We start from the raw sequence: 14,784 nt of genomic DNA on the forward strand, positions 1-14,784 counted from the left end.
CCAATGTATTTGAAAACAGCATGCTCCCTTAGGTAAGAGCGATTTAATTTGCCTAGCTGAGATGTTCCGCAAGCTTTTCCTTCCATGACGAGGTCAATAATCTTAGCATGAACATTTACTGAGGGCTCACTGAATGCAGGCCGTTAGCCAAGCACTTGCACAGTATTACCTCATTCAATCCTCAAAACATGAAGAGGATACAAATGTTATCCTCACTCACTCGTGATGAAACTGAAGCACAGAGAGGGTCACACCGCTGCGAAGGTACGAAATAGGCCCAGCCAGGTGATCTGAGAGACCATTCTTAATCAACAAAGGGAAGGGTCAGAAGCAGCACAGATTCACCCATCCACAGTCCGTACTGATGAGGGCCTCATTCGTGGAGTTTATGGCTGCAAGTGTGGACTTTTCCTTTATTACATAATCTTTCAAACTGTAGCTCCCCAGAGTTTATACATTTTTAAAGTCAGGTTTATTGAAATATAAATTGTCTACAGAACAATTCACTTCCTTTAAGTATGCAAGTCAATGAATTCTGACAGATTCATCTGGTCATGTAACCATCATGACAATCAAGATATACAACACGTCCCTCATCCTAAAAGCTCGCTCATGTCCCTTTGGGGTCAATGCCCTTCTGCAGTCCACAATCTCTGGAAACCACTGATCTAATTTCTGTCCCTCTATAATGGAATCCTAGAGTATACTGTCTCCGGGGTCTGGCTTCTCTCACTGGCATAAGAACTTTGAGATGCAGCCATGTTGCTGCATGTTCTTTTTAGTTTTGTTTTTTTTTTTTTTTTTTTTTTTTTTTGCTGAGAAATATCCCCTTTGTAGAGATGTGACACAATTTGCTTATCCATTCACAAGTTGGTGGACATCTGAACTAGTTCCAGCTTTTTGTTATTATGAGTAAAACTCCTGTAAATGTTCACATGTAAGTACTCATGTGGACACAAGATTTTATTTTTCTTGAGTAAATACCTAAGGGTGGAACCGTTGGCTCGTATGGTAAGTGTATGTTTACTTTACAAGAAGCTGCCAATGTGTTCTGAAGTGCTGTACCATTTTGCATTCCCACCCACAATGTAAGAGAGTTCCAGTTGCTCCACAGTTTTTCAAGAACTTGATATTGTTGGACTCTTAATTTTACTATGTATGAGGTGGTATCTCACTGTGGTTTTGCATTTTCCCAAGTGACTAAGGATGTTGAGCATCTTTTCATGTACTCATTTGCGATTCTTAGATCTTCACTGTTAGAATACCTGTTCCAATAGTTTGCCAGTTTTTACTGGGTGTTAGTCTTATTTCTAGTTTTAAGAGTTCCTTATGTAATCTGGATATAAGTCCTTTATCAGTTATGTGTTTTGAAAATATTTTCTCCTAGTCTGTGGCCAGTCTTTTAATTTTTCTGATGTGTCTTTTCAAGGACAGAAATCTAGTTTTTTAGAAGTCATATCTATTTCTTCTTTTATATTTTATGCTTTTTGTGCCCTACGCCCTCCCAGTGTCTTAGGCTTTTGCATCACGTGCTGGGTAGGGGTTTGTGCTGTGCATACTGAGGGGCTCCCTCAAGGCAGGCCCTGACTTTACACCACATACCTCCAGGGAAGGCCCACGGAGAGAACATGTGAGGGAGGGTGGGATCCCGTACCTGGGGCCCCTGGATTATAGGCTGGTGCACGAGCCCACACTCGGTTGTCTCCTCCTCACCCACATTCATGGTGGCCGTATCTTCTACCTGTTCTCTGCCCAGGAGAAACAGATCATGCCCCAGCCTTCCCTGAAGGGGCTTGTCATCCTTTAGGGTGAAGTTCACTGGTTGCCTGCTCTCTGATGGGCTCAAGGAAAGTTATAACTTTGCAGGTTACCTGGTTTTTTCTCATTTTGACAATGTTCTCTGTTTTTCTACATCCTAAGCAGAACCAGAACAACAAAGCATTTTGTTGTTAATTGTTTGCTTACTGATTTTACTGATAACCTATCCAAGTGTTTTTCCCCTCAGAATTAAATACAGCTTGCATGTGAGAAGTGACACTCAAGAAGCAGAATTTGTCCTAATTCACAGTTAGCTTAAGAGCTCGTTTTCACTCCTGCTTCCAAGGCACACAGAGCCAGTGCTGGCAAAGGCTGCAGGTCACAAACCCCAAATCCCCGCGTGGTAGACACAGAAGGCCTGGGTCATGGGCTGGGCACCCCCATCCTTAAAAGCCTTGTAGGAGGAGGAGGTCAGCAGCGAATGCTCTCAGTTAAAATTAACAGCTAGAAATCAATGCTCTGTCCAACAGAGGTACAATTTAGCTAAACTGATTTTTTTTCAAGGAAGTAAAAATGACATGGAGAAAAGGGTGGGTAGCTTTTAACTTATAAAGTGAAGTGCTTTTGACCTTCCTGATTCAGCGGTTTTGGCAAAGGCAGAATGAAAGCATCAACCTCTCAGTCACGATGGGCATTGTGCTTATGCAGGAAAACATTCTTCCTTTCGAGAGAGGCATATTGAAATATTTAGGAGTGAAACGTACGGTTTACACACTTCACCTAAAAATACTTAAGCAAAAAATATTCACCGAAAAATTAACCAAAGAACTCAACAAAGGGCTTCCCTGGTGGTGCAGTGGTTGAGAGTCCGCCTGCCGATGCAGGGGATGCGGGTTCGTGCCCCCGTCCGGGAAGATCCCACATGCCGCGGAGCAGCTGGGCCCGTGAGCCGTGGCCGCTGAGCCTGCGTGTCCGGAGCCTGTGCTCCACAACAGGAGAGGTCACAACAGTGAGAGGCCTGCGTACCGCAAAAAATAAAAATAATAAAAATTTAAAAATCTGCAAACAATAAATGCTGGAGAGGGTGTGGAGAAAAGGGAACCCTCTTTCACTGTTGGTGGGAATGTAAATTGATACAGCCACTATGGAGAACAGTATGGAGGTTCCTTAAAAAACTAAAAATAGAACTACCATACGACCCAGCAATCCCACTACTGGGCATATACCCTGAGGAAACCATAATTCAAAAAGAGTCATGTACCACAATGTTCATTGCAGCCCTATTTACAATAGCCAGGACATGGAGGCAACCTAAGTGTCCATCGACAGATGAATGGATAAAGAAGATGTGGCACATATATACAATGGAATATTACTCAGCCATAAAAAGAAACGAAATTGAGTAATTTGTAATCAGGTGGATGGACCTAGAGTCTGTCATACAGAGTGAAGTAAGTCAGAAAGAGAAAAACAAATACCGTATGCTAACACATATATATGGAATCAAAAAAAAAAAAGGGTTCTGATGAACCTAGGGGCAGGACAGGAATAAAGACACAGACCTACTAGAGAATGGACTTGAGGATATGGGGAGGGGGAAGGGTGAGCTGTGACAAAGCGAGAGAGTGGCATGGACATACATACACTACCTGACGTAAGGTAGATAGCTAGTGGGAAGCAGCCGCATAGCACAGGGAGATCAGCTCGGTGGTTTGTGACCACCTAGAGGGGTGGGATAGGGAGGGTGGGAGGGAGGGAGACGCAAGAGGGAAGAGATATGGGGACATATGTATATGTATAACTGATTCACTTTGTTATAAAGCAGAAACTAACACACCATTGTAAAGCAATTATACTCCAATAAAGATGTTAAAAAAATAAACAAATAAAATAAAATACTTTTCTGCATCATTTTATGCATTTATCACTATATACTTTGTACCATAGTTATCACTGCTCCTACACAACAAACACCCTGAAACCAGTGGACACGTGTCATTCATCACCGGGTCTTGTAAACTGCCTTTTACAGGACAGATGCTGAAGAAATATTTCTTAGATAAATAACTGGATAAATGTTTACTATTCCTAGAGTAACTTTTAAGAAAAATAAAAGAAGATGGAGTAAGGAGAAATGGGGAAATACACCATATCTGAGAGTTTAGTTACTTTACATTTATTTTCTAAATGTAAACTAAACTGTCTTATTTCTCGTCTTAGAACGGAGACTTTTGAGTTTACCGGTTTAAAAACGAATGCCATCCCAGTGTAACACAAGTGTCCTTAAAAGAGGGAGGCAGAAGGTCACAGTCAGAGCAGGAGTCACAGAGGAGAGAGGGTGCTTGGCTCTGCAGATAGAGGAGCCACCAGCCAAGAAGTGTGGGCGGCTGAGAAGTGGGAGGAGACATGGAAACGGATTCTCCCCGCGGTTCCCACAAGGAACACACGTCTGCCAGCACGATGATTACGGCCCCATGTAAGTGACGGTGGATGTCTGCGCTCCAGAACTGTGAGATTAAAAGTGTGTGCCAGGCTTCCCTGGTGGCGCAGTGGTTGAGAGTCCGCCTGCCGATGCAGGGGACACGGGTTCGTGCCCCCGTCCGGGAGGATCCCACATGCCGCGGAGCGGCTGGGCCCGTGAGCCATGGCCACTGAGCCTGCGCGTCCGGAGCCTGAGCTCCGTAACGGGAGAGGCCACAGCAGTGAGAGGCCCGCGTCCCCTGCATTGGCAGGCAGATTCTTAACCACTGCGCCTCCAGGGAAGTCCCAGTTTGTGTTATTTAAAACTAGTAATAATTAAAATAGAAAAGGACAAAAGCCTACCTCCCCAGGAGATCACCAGCTGAACCACTGAATAAAATTAGTATTAGTCACATGTTTTGCAAAATATTGTGACACAGCAATAAAAGTAGACAGTAGCAACAACAACAAAAAAGCAGATGCCACAAGGCCACTTGCTTGGAGAAAAAAGGATTTGGAAGCCAGTGACAGACAGTGTTCTCGCAGACTGCCCCAGGCGGCTCCTTTGCTCCTAGAAGTGCCTTCTCTGAGTACCGTGCCCTTGTTCTGAGGGTTTGTCCCCATTAGAATTCGGAGTGTGGTCCAAGGACCAGAAGAACCTCATCCCTGGGAAGGAAGCCAATTAAAAATGCAGACTCTCAGGCCCACCGAGGCCCACTGATGCTGACGTGCAGCTTCGTCAACACCTGCAGGGGGTTCTCGAGCTCGGCAAACAGGACCCGACGCCCGCGGAGGGTCCGCACCTCCGGGGAGCTGGATGGCTTCCTCCCTCTCATCCCTCCTCCCAGCTTGGGCACAGCTGACCCTCTGTGGGGCAGCCCAGGTCCGAAGGCCACAGGAAGCTTGCCTGGCACAGCCTGTGCCAGGGCTGGGCAAATGGTGGTGGGGGGTGGCTTCCAAAGTGCCACCAAAAGCCAAGGGACCGGACTTCACCTCCTCGCCAGTTTCATCAGCAGCGCTCCGGACACAGAACCGCAAACGTGTTCTAATTTCTGCAGTGGCCACTGGGAGGCAGGGGTCTCAGGTCAGGACTACCAGCCACCAAGGGCGGAGGACAAGCGAGTCAGGTGTCAGGAAAGCTGCAGAAGACACAGCCTTTCAAAGTTACAGGAAGAAAGATGACGGGACAAGAATGGAACCTAACTGCAGAGCAAGAAAACAGAAATGAAAAGGTGTGAGGCTGCAGCTCTTACAGGTGTGTAAGAGGACAACACGGGGACTGCACCTGGGCCCCCAGAGATGCATGGCGGCCGGGTCAGAAAAGGACCTGTTTGTCGGGCTCCCTCTCTGAGAGAAGGCGAGAGAGGGTGTCCACAGCACAGTGACAGGACCTGTGTCGTGTTCCTCCCTTTCACTGGTGTCAGTGTGACACCCAGCTGACTACCCTCTAAATGGGACAAGGACTGGCCAGGGTAAGGGTCATGCAGGTAGAGGACAGGGGTCTGATGCAAAACCACCGCAAAGTATTCTCTGGTCTCAAACTGGGCGCCCCCAGCACCGGGAGTTCGGGGTGGCCCAAGTCTCGGGTGCTCGCCTGTGCTCTGGTGCCCTTAGACAAGCCTCAAAAGTGACCCGGCCTCTGCTGCGTGAAAGTGTGTGCCGGGCAGAGCGCAGCAGATGGGACTAAGCACACGGCCTGGCGGGGGCAGGAGAGCCAGAGAGGGCCACAGAAATCCAGTCCGTGGACATTCACGGGTTTAGTTCACGCCCGGAAAAGCACGGTCTCTGGCCAAGACTTTTGAGACCTGAACCCAACAAAACTGAGAGTCCCAAGTGTCATATTTGTTATGGGTTGAACTCTGTCCCCAGAAGATCTGTCAAAGCCCTAAGCCCCAGCGCCTCAGAAAGTGCCCTCATTTGGAAACAGGGTCTCTGCGGGCGTAGTCAGGAGGAGAGTCATCAGGGTGGACCCCGCTCTGATGCGACCGGTGTCGTCATCGAAGACGGCCAGGTGAAAACCACACAGGGAGAGGCCGCGGAAGACAGAGGCAGAGACCCGTGGTGTGTCCACACGGGAAGGAGCCCCAAGGACCGCGGCCGCCACAGACGCCTGGGCCAGAGGCCTGGGGGGAATTCGCCCTCACAGCCTCAGAGGGAACCAACCTGCTGACACCTTGATCTGACCTCCAGCCTCCAGAAGAGCCAGGGAACGGACTGCTGTTGTCTAAGCTGCCCCGTCCGTGGAACTTCCTTCTGCAGCCCAGGAAAGGATCCGGTACCGCGGCCGCAAGAGGCCCAGCTGCAACGCAGCGACACCTCGGGACTCTGCACCCCGACACCCCGCCCCTCGCCGGGACCCGGCGGCAGCCTCCTAACCCGTCTCCCTGCCTTCACTCTTTCCCCACGAACTCCCTGCTTCCCCACCCAACAACCAGAGGGACTGTGCTTTAAGAAAATCTACGCCATCACACCATTTTCCTGCCTAGGAGTCACCAGTGGCTTCCCAGAAAACTCAGAATAAAATCCGAAGACCTGCCGGGTCTCCGCATCCCTTCACAGGGCCTTCCTCTCTTCCCTCAGCTCCCGCCAGCCTGGGCCTGCTGCAGGCAGGGGCTGCTCCGTCCCCGTCCCCCCCCCCCCGCCCCCCAGCTGCCCTGCGGCTGCCTCTGCCTTGAACCATCTTCCCCCAGGTCTGGGGGGTTGGTCTCTTCCATCGTTTAAGTCCCAACCTAAATTCCACCTGCTGGATGAGGCCTTCCCTAACCACTGCTCTGCTAATCTGGCCCCAGCTCAAATCACTCTCGCTTTCCTTGCTTTCTCCCTCCATAGCCCTCACTGCTACACGGAATGATCTCATTAGTCAGTTGTTCACTTGCAAGAACACTGAGATGTAAGGTGCGTGCTGCGGAGACTCAAGCTGGCCTCATTTATCTGAATCACTGAGTCGGCACCATCGCTCAGTAGACATTTGCCGAAACAATTAAGAAAAGGGAGGCAGAGGGAGGGCAGGGGCGGGGGAGGGAGAACTGGCTTGAGCCAGATGTATAGCCGTGGGCTGTGTTGCCCAAGGCAACCTGCCACACCCACCCGGGATACACCTGAGACCGTCCATCGCTCTAGGAAGGGTGCTACAAATCACCCTCTTGTATTTATCCTATTATTTTAAAAATAGGCACTTATGTGTCTGAATCCTCAAATCGGGACTTGGAATCCTTCTTTTGTCTTCTCCGTATATGTTACATGCGGTTGCTCCGTTCATTCTACCTGAGACAGAAGGTGAGAACCGACTTAGGGATGGAGGAGCCGGGACCCCCGGCTGGTGTCCCCAAAGGTGCCCAGAGGAGGGAGCAGTCAGGGAGGCGTCTGCTGCAATGAGCCAGGCACTCGCTCAACGTGCACTTGGCAGTGTGGGCTGTTTTGGTGCCACATCTCGGAAGAAGTGTTTGAATGATTCCCTAGAGATTTGTATGACTCACATAAATTGCAAAGTCCATGTCTCCGCACCCAGCTCCCAGCTGCATCTGTGTCACAAGAGCAAAAGGGTTTTAGGGGGCTGTTTTACTTCAAAATATCTGAAGGATAAGACACTACACAATTTTCTATCTCATACTTTGAATCTTACCCACACATGTACAGCATTATTATGGAGGAAAATCCGCTCTCTCGCTCTCGCTCTCTCTCTCTCTCTCTCGCTCTCTCTCTCTCTCTCTCTATATATATATATATCCTCTCTTACCATAATTATTCAAATGATCCATTTGATGTTAATAAAGTATAAGAAACTTTTGTGATTCTAGTAAGTCAACAATGTATCCCACACATGACAAAGACACCGGCCAAAAAAGCAGGGGTGGGGTGTGTAATCTTTCAACAGGACCTCCAGCTCAAGCTCCCCTGTGTTTTCCATACACATAAAAAAAGATCAAGTTTTCTATTTTCCCAATTTGAAGGAAGAAGGAGAGAGAATTTTGAAAAGAGAAAAGGGGAGAGAAGCAGAGTGACACTGCAGGGTCAGTGGGCTCCACGCGGCCACTGGAAACAGATGGGGCTACAGCAAGGCTGCTTCTAAGCCCCCGGGGACACGGGGCAGGGTCCCCGAGGCACCTGTAATGTTGTTTTAAACCCAGAGAAGAGGACAGAGTGTAGCCTTTGACCCCAGGCCCTGATTCCATTAGCCAACAATCTACCACCTAACGTCAGGTATCTTGAGGGCAATCAGTGATTTTAGGAAGAGAAAATAAGCCAGTAGAAAAAGCTTTGAAGTCCCCTTTTCGTTGGTTCTCTGCTATAATTAGCAAATTACATCACTTGTGACGCCTCAATTTCACCACCTGAAAAATAGGGAAAGTAACAGACCTCCCTTCCAGGTCCCCGAGTCTGGGAAGATGGAAGAGGATATAAATCAGATACATTAAAAGCAGGGTTCTTACAAAGCATCTCTGCAGGCAGAGGTGCATGGTCATTCCTATGGGGGTTCAAACACAGGAGGCCCTAAAAGACACCCAAACTCGATCCCAGGGCTTCCTCCAAGCCACTGCTATGCATTAAATTGCAGGGAAAGGGCAGCTTTGACTAGCGGTTTTGCTTCATGATTTGGCAACCATCTCAACACAGGAGGTTACTCTTGGCCATGACAGGGTGGGCACCTTTTCCCGGCGAGACCACCCGTGAAGTCACTGTGCTGGCAGGGAAAGCCCTGCCCCCCAGGGCTGTCAGGAAGACGCAAGCCGCTGGCTTGTTCACACGGGTGACAGCTGGTACCCAATAAGATGTGAACAATTCGCTCTGCTCGCCCAAAGATGGGGCGGCAGCAGACAGCGTCCCACACGGGTGCCCAGGGTTCTAGAGACTGTTCCTGTTAGCACGGAGTAGTCCTTTTATTCTCAGAGAGAAAGCACTCTGAAACGTGCTCCTGCTGACTTGGCTACAGAAGCAGAAAGACAAGGATCGCAGAAACCGAAAATAGCTGCAAGCCGGCTTCCGGCTTCCAACAGTGGTTACGGCGGACACTTAAGGATGATGTGATAAACGAAAAGGCCGATGTCTCCTGATGACAGAGCCAGGCTTCTTGGCTCACGTTGATTCTTGCAAATAACTACCACTGACACATCAAATACGCTCCACCAATTTTCAGCCCCAAATCGTGCCTTTTCCTTCGTGTCTGCCCCAGTAAGCGCTGTTTGGTGAAGCCAATGTTACGGTTACGGCCGTGCAGGGCATTTAAACGGTGGCTTAGTCACATTAGCCTTTCTCCAAAATGCACTGTGTTGACATTGCTCTTTTCTAGACTTTCCGTAAGGCTTACGGGGACTCCTGCCTTTTGCTGGGCAGAAAACAACACGGAACGCAAATGCAAACAGTGACGTAGTCGACATGCCTTTGCCGACTCCAGCCCCCAGAGACAGGTGGATGCTGTGAAGGCAGACTGCCGGCAGGTAACAAGCAGGCTGGGAAGATCATCTATCCATCTCTTTTCAAACTCGCAACCATCTTCTTAAGCTGTAACTGCACTGCTTGTAATTGCTTTATTCGTTCTGAGGTTTCATTACTCTTCTTGTCTCATTTCTATGCAATCCAGTTTGGATTGTTTCTTCCGTCTTTCTTTTTTTTAAGGAGCAATGAAACTGTCTAGATTCCCGGGGCGGGACAGGTAAGAGGCAATCTGTTGGCATCTGCAGGTGACCTGGGTGCAGGCGGCTCAGTCCTGACCTGGCCGAGAGCCTGCTGTTCCCATGACTCAGGCCAAAGGGCTTTGAAAACACTCTTGGGTCATTCTCTCCTTCAAGCTTTATTAAAGGGCTCCCCCAAAGCTTGTCCCTGTCCTGCCCCTCGCCCCTCTTCCCCAGCAGAGAACTGCAGACGTCCAAGCTGCAGCTGCTCCGAAGTCAGGTGGCTGGCCATTGAAGGAGGTCAAGCCGACAGATGCTTGGGAGTCACGGTACGCCTGCCCGAGGAACTGCCCGCTCATCCCCTGACCCCCGAGAAGAGGGTAGGGGCCGGGCAGCTGGCACTCCATCCTGAAGCATCCTCACTCAGCCCTGAGAGCTGCATCTGCCTCCCTCTTCCACACCCCTCGGGGGCAGGTCCCTGTGACAACAGCGCTCTCCTGCCAACCGATGGCTGACAACAGGACTGCCACCCCACCCCCGCTCCATTCTGCCTCCAAGATGCCAGAATTTCTGCTATGAAAACCGAGGGTAGAATTTTAGGAGGAGAGGGAAACACCCCAGGAGTCACGAGGAAATAAAGTGAAACCACGATAATGTTGGAAACAGCTTCTCTGGACCTGGTCTCTAAGGTTGACCAGAGAAGAAAATGGTCTTTATTAATAAACAGACTCCTGAAATCTAAGCACTTGAGAAAATACATGCAACAAGTTCTAATGTTTTCCACAGGTTGTTCTGTGAAATCAGAAACTCGCCTAAAAATCCCCCATGTGTCTGAAATACCTGGAGACGGAAGGCTGAAGGATGGAGCAAGGATGCAGGAGCTGTTGCTGACCAGCACCAAGAGGCTCAGCACCTCCACCTCTGCAACGTGGAAACAGCCCGGAGCCACGGGCCGCTGCTCCCCTGGCCTCGCTCTCCCCTTTCCACACAGCACCCCTCCCCCACCTTCAAGATCAACCACGGGGCTCTTGTGAGCAGGGTTGGGAGGCTGCGGTCACCCCTGGACTAACCTTCCAGAGGCTCCCACTCTGCACCGCAGTGTCCCAGCCCACCGAGGCATGTGCTTCCACGTTAAACTTTTAACTCTGTTCGGTGTCCTAATTTCCCAGCATTTCCACTGGCTTTGCTACGCACCACCTGCCAAAAGGAGCAGGGAAATAGGACCACAAAACCCCACAGAGCAGGTGCCTCAGACTTGTTCTCTCTGCCTGGCCCCTTCCAGGAACCCCTCGAACAAGTAGTTGAGGGAATATTTCCTAATGGGATCTGCTGAGGCTTTTTTGTTTTGTTTTGTTTTGTTTTCCAGAGTATAAAGGGTGATGGCCTCTGACAGGTCAAGTGAAATCATGCTGAGTCACCCCCCTGTGAATTTATGACACAAATCCCTACACGACATGGACTCTCCGAGAGAGGAAGCCTTTCCCTCCGCAGAGGTGAGGAAGAGGTAAGTGGCAGGAACACGCAGCTTCTGACACCGACTCCTGTCTCATTTTCAATCTTTAGTCTTGACCTTCACCAGAGCTCTTTTTTCAGAGGTTGGACAGAGCTGTGGCATGAGATACAAGTGGACAAGAGTCACATGTGGAGATACTTATGCATAAAATATCCCAAATGTGTCCTATACTTTATACATATATGTATTAATATACACACACACGCGTACCTGAAGAACATTCCACACGCAAGAAGCCGTATCAGTTAAAGGTGCTACAAGGCTGGAAGCATCACAGTCACTCCAGTTCATCCGCTCATACTTCCACACCGAGCATGAGGCTTTACCCACAGGCCTCCAATAAATATTCGTGATCGACTGAATGGACGAACACACTGTTGCTGAGGTGAATCATATTTTTCCCTAAACAAGACTTTTTAGTCATCGTACACCTTCAGACTGGCAAAAGGTGTGAAGCCTTTCACGCCCAGTTCGGTTGCCATCTGATTTCATTGATCTGAGCCACAAATCCTCTGGTTATAGATGGCTTGCAGAGCGCCACTCTGAAGGCTAAGGGGGACGCACAGGGGAAATCTGGCCCCAATAAAAATTAGACAACCGCTCAGAACCCCCAGGTGACATTCACCCGCTGCTGGGCTGAACCTGCAGCAGAGTTTTCAGCATCATCTGTCAGAAGCAGCCGCCAACAGCTGGACACGCCATGTCCTTCAGCCCCACAAGCGCTACGAATGCGCCCACACATCAGCGCTGTGTCCTGTAAAATACTCCTAAGATACTCCGCATTCATTAAGAGCCAAAGATATACTGGTATTCTGTCATCCGGACTAGGTGACATGGGGAAACTGTCATCACTGCCTCTATCTCGTGCTCTGTTGTCAAAAATAACTTCAAGGGGCTTCCCTGGTGGCGCAGTGGTTGGGAGTCCGCCTGCCGACGCAGGGGACGCGGGTTCGTGCCCCGGTCCGGGAAGATCCCACATGCCGCGGAGCGGCTGGGCCCGTGAGCCATGGCCGCTGAGCCTGCGCGTCTGGAGCCTGTGCTCCGCAACGGGAGAGGCCACAGCGGTGAGAGGCCCGCGTACCGCCAAAAAATAAATAAATAACTTCAAGGGGGTCCGCTGATATGACTGCCTTCCTGCGGTAAATTAACACCCACCTTTCCATCAGAAGTGTGAGGGATCAGATGACTTGAGACCAGGAGGTCTCAGGAAATCACCGTAGTTCATGAAGTAACAGACTGTCGAGGGGGTCCTGGTACACAGGCAATCGTGTCGCCAGTTTGATCACCACCGTGAGCACTGCAGAGCCTGCCTCTGGCAGCTGACAGCTGAAGGACCTCAGCAGTCTGTACGCAAGAAATACGCCGAAGGTTCCCTGGAAATCAGAGTCCCCACACACCCCAGTGGCAGGCGCAGCGTGGCTTGGATCCTCGGAGACCCTGGTCTGGGGCCTCGCTCATCTGCAGGGGTGGGTATTCCTTCCGTACTTGCCCCTGCCCCTGGGCAGGTATGCAGTTGAATATCCATCTCTTCAAATAAGCCAGGGGCTCACCTGTCTATTTACCCTTTGACCTCTGTGGAACTGGCAAAAGCAGGGCTACACCTACCAGCCAAAAGTTCTCTTTTTTGTTGTTGTTTTCTTTGTTTGTTTGTTTTTGTTTTTTTGCGGTACACGGGCCTCTCACTGTTGTGGCCTCTCCCGTTGCGGAGCACAGGCTCCGGACGCGCAGACTCAGCGGCCATGGCTCACGGGCCCAGCCGCTCCGCGGCATGTGGGATCTTCCCGGACCAGGGCACGAACCCGCGTCCCCTGAGTCGGCAGGCGGACTCTCAACCACTGCGCCACCAGGGAAGCCCCCAAATGTTCTCTTCGTGAACGCAGGAAGATGACCGCAAAGCCAGGAGCACAGCTAGGCTCCACGCTCCCAGAGCAGTGACGAAAGCACAGAAGGAAAGCAGCCAGCCAAGGATGAGGCAGCTTCTTGCTTTTCTTCTTTATTTAACCCACATGATACGTCATGTGATCATAAGATCCAGGGGCACTGGGCTTAAAACGTGTGCGGTGCGGACACGTCTGGATGGAAGTGACACGCTTTTTCAGCATCCCAGCAGACCGTTCGCAAAGCCCGCAGTGTCCACGGATCTGCCCCTCCCAGCCCAGCGGACCCCCCTCACCAGCCATTTTTAAAAGGCCACAGAGTTGCAAAACTTTACAACTGTTATGGTTCCAAGTGGCACAGGGCTGAGCAGCTTCGGTAGCTGAGGCCTCCATTTAATTGCCTTGTCGACTTTCCAAGGCTCCAGCTGCTGAGGGAACTTCTTTACAAGGGGTGGAAATACGTCTGCTTAAACAGGATTCCTTTACTACAGCGTCATTCTACTTTGGATGTAGCTCTTGGATGTCCTAAGTGCCCTCTGAGAGTGCTCGTCGGTCACGTTTCCCCCACGACGCCAATGCCGCCTGGACCTTCCCCTCGGCGAGAGCCCATCGGGCCCCTGCCGCCCGGGCAGGAAGTGGAGGACCAGGCGGTCAGCGATGCCAATGCGCTTTGTTCCCTTCCACGTCCACCGCAGGACACCCCCCTCCCGGCAACGCCCATCACTCCTTTTCCAGACCCTCTCGGCCCTCCGCCGGCGCACGCCTCTCCTTCCGCCACCGCTGCAGGGGCTGCTTCCTGGCAAAGGGAGCGCACCTCCGCCCGGGGCTCCGACCCTATGTCACCAAACATTCTAAGAGGCTACATTACCTGACATCCGGCAGGTAAAACGACTCATCACTTCTCTATGCCCGACTGGCTTTCTCCACACTTGCCTTAATTGGCAGTGACCTACCTGCCTTTTCTCCTTTGACAAGTTCACACCGGAAGGCTCTGAATCTTACCTTGGTTGGTAATTTTTCCTCCTGTGTTCTAAGTATCCCTCTTGAGGGAAACTGTTGACTATAATATGCATGCAACCTATCCATGTGCACGCGTGTTTGTGCGTATGTATGTATATATACACATATTTCACTAAAATAACCACTTGGGGGCTATTAATTTCAATCTTCCATTTCCTCCCTCTACCCCACCTTCCTCCCCCAGATAATAAACTATATAAAGTTACTTCTTCCACAGCGTCTGCTACGGTGGGCTCCGAGTCGAGGTTCAGATCCTCCGCGGTGGCCTGATGACAAAAGATACACATTAAATGCTATTAGCATGCCTACATTCTTGTAAATAGCATCACACAGGTAATGAACGCAAATGACCAACTAGAGACTCGGTATTAGGACAGTAGGACATGGGAATGGCATCAAGGTCCCTTTCCACCAGAGTTTATTTGAAACCCTATGATGCTTCATGCCAGAGACAGCTCCTTTATATAATAGGAGGCAAATAAGGCAGTGAGTGTTTATATCCATGATTACAAATTACTAGATCAGTCAAATGTGTGTGGCTTATACC

General features: G+C 50.1%; 1 protein-coding gene across 1 annotated transcript in view; it reads right to left on the reverse strand.

The window, feature by feature from the left end:
• The window catches only part of RPS6KA2 (ribosomal protein S6 kinase A2), a 348,783-nt gene extending 334,298 nt beyond the window's left edge, over positions 1 to 14,485 (reverse strand). The window contains exon 1 of the mRNA XM_022560937.3: positions 14,444 to 14,485. The gene's annotated coding sequence lies outside the window, so the exon portion shown is untranslated. The remainder of the gene's footprint in view (positions 1 to 14,443) is intronic.
• Positions 14,486 to 14,784: the final 299 nt, after the last annotated feature.

This window comes from Delphinapterus leucas, chromosome 12 (assembly GCF_059928025.1).
Source record: "Delphinapterus leucas isolate spDelLeu-1000000601 "Yukka" chromosome 12, BTC_Dleu_Yukka2, whole genome shotgun sequence".
NCBI lineage: Eukaryota > Metazoa > Chordata > Mammalia > Artiodactyla > Monodontidae > Delphinapterus > Delphinapterus leucas.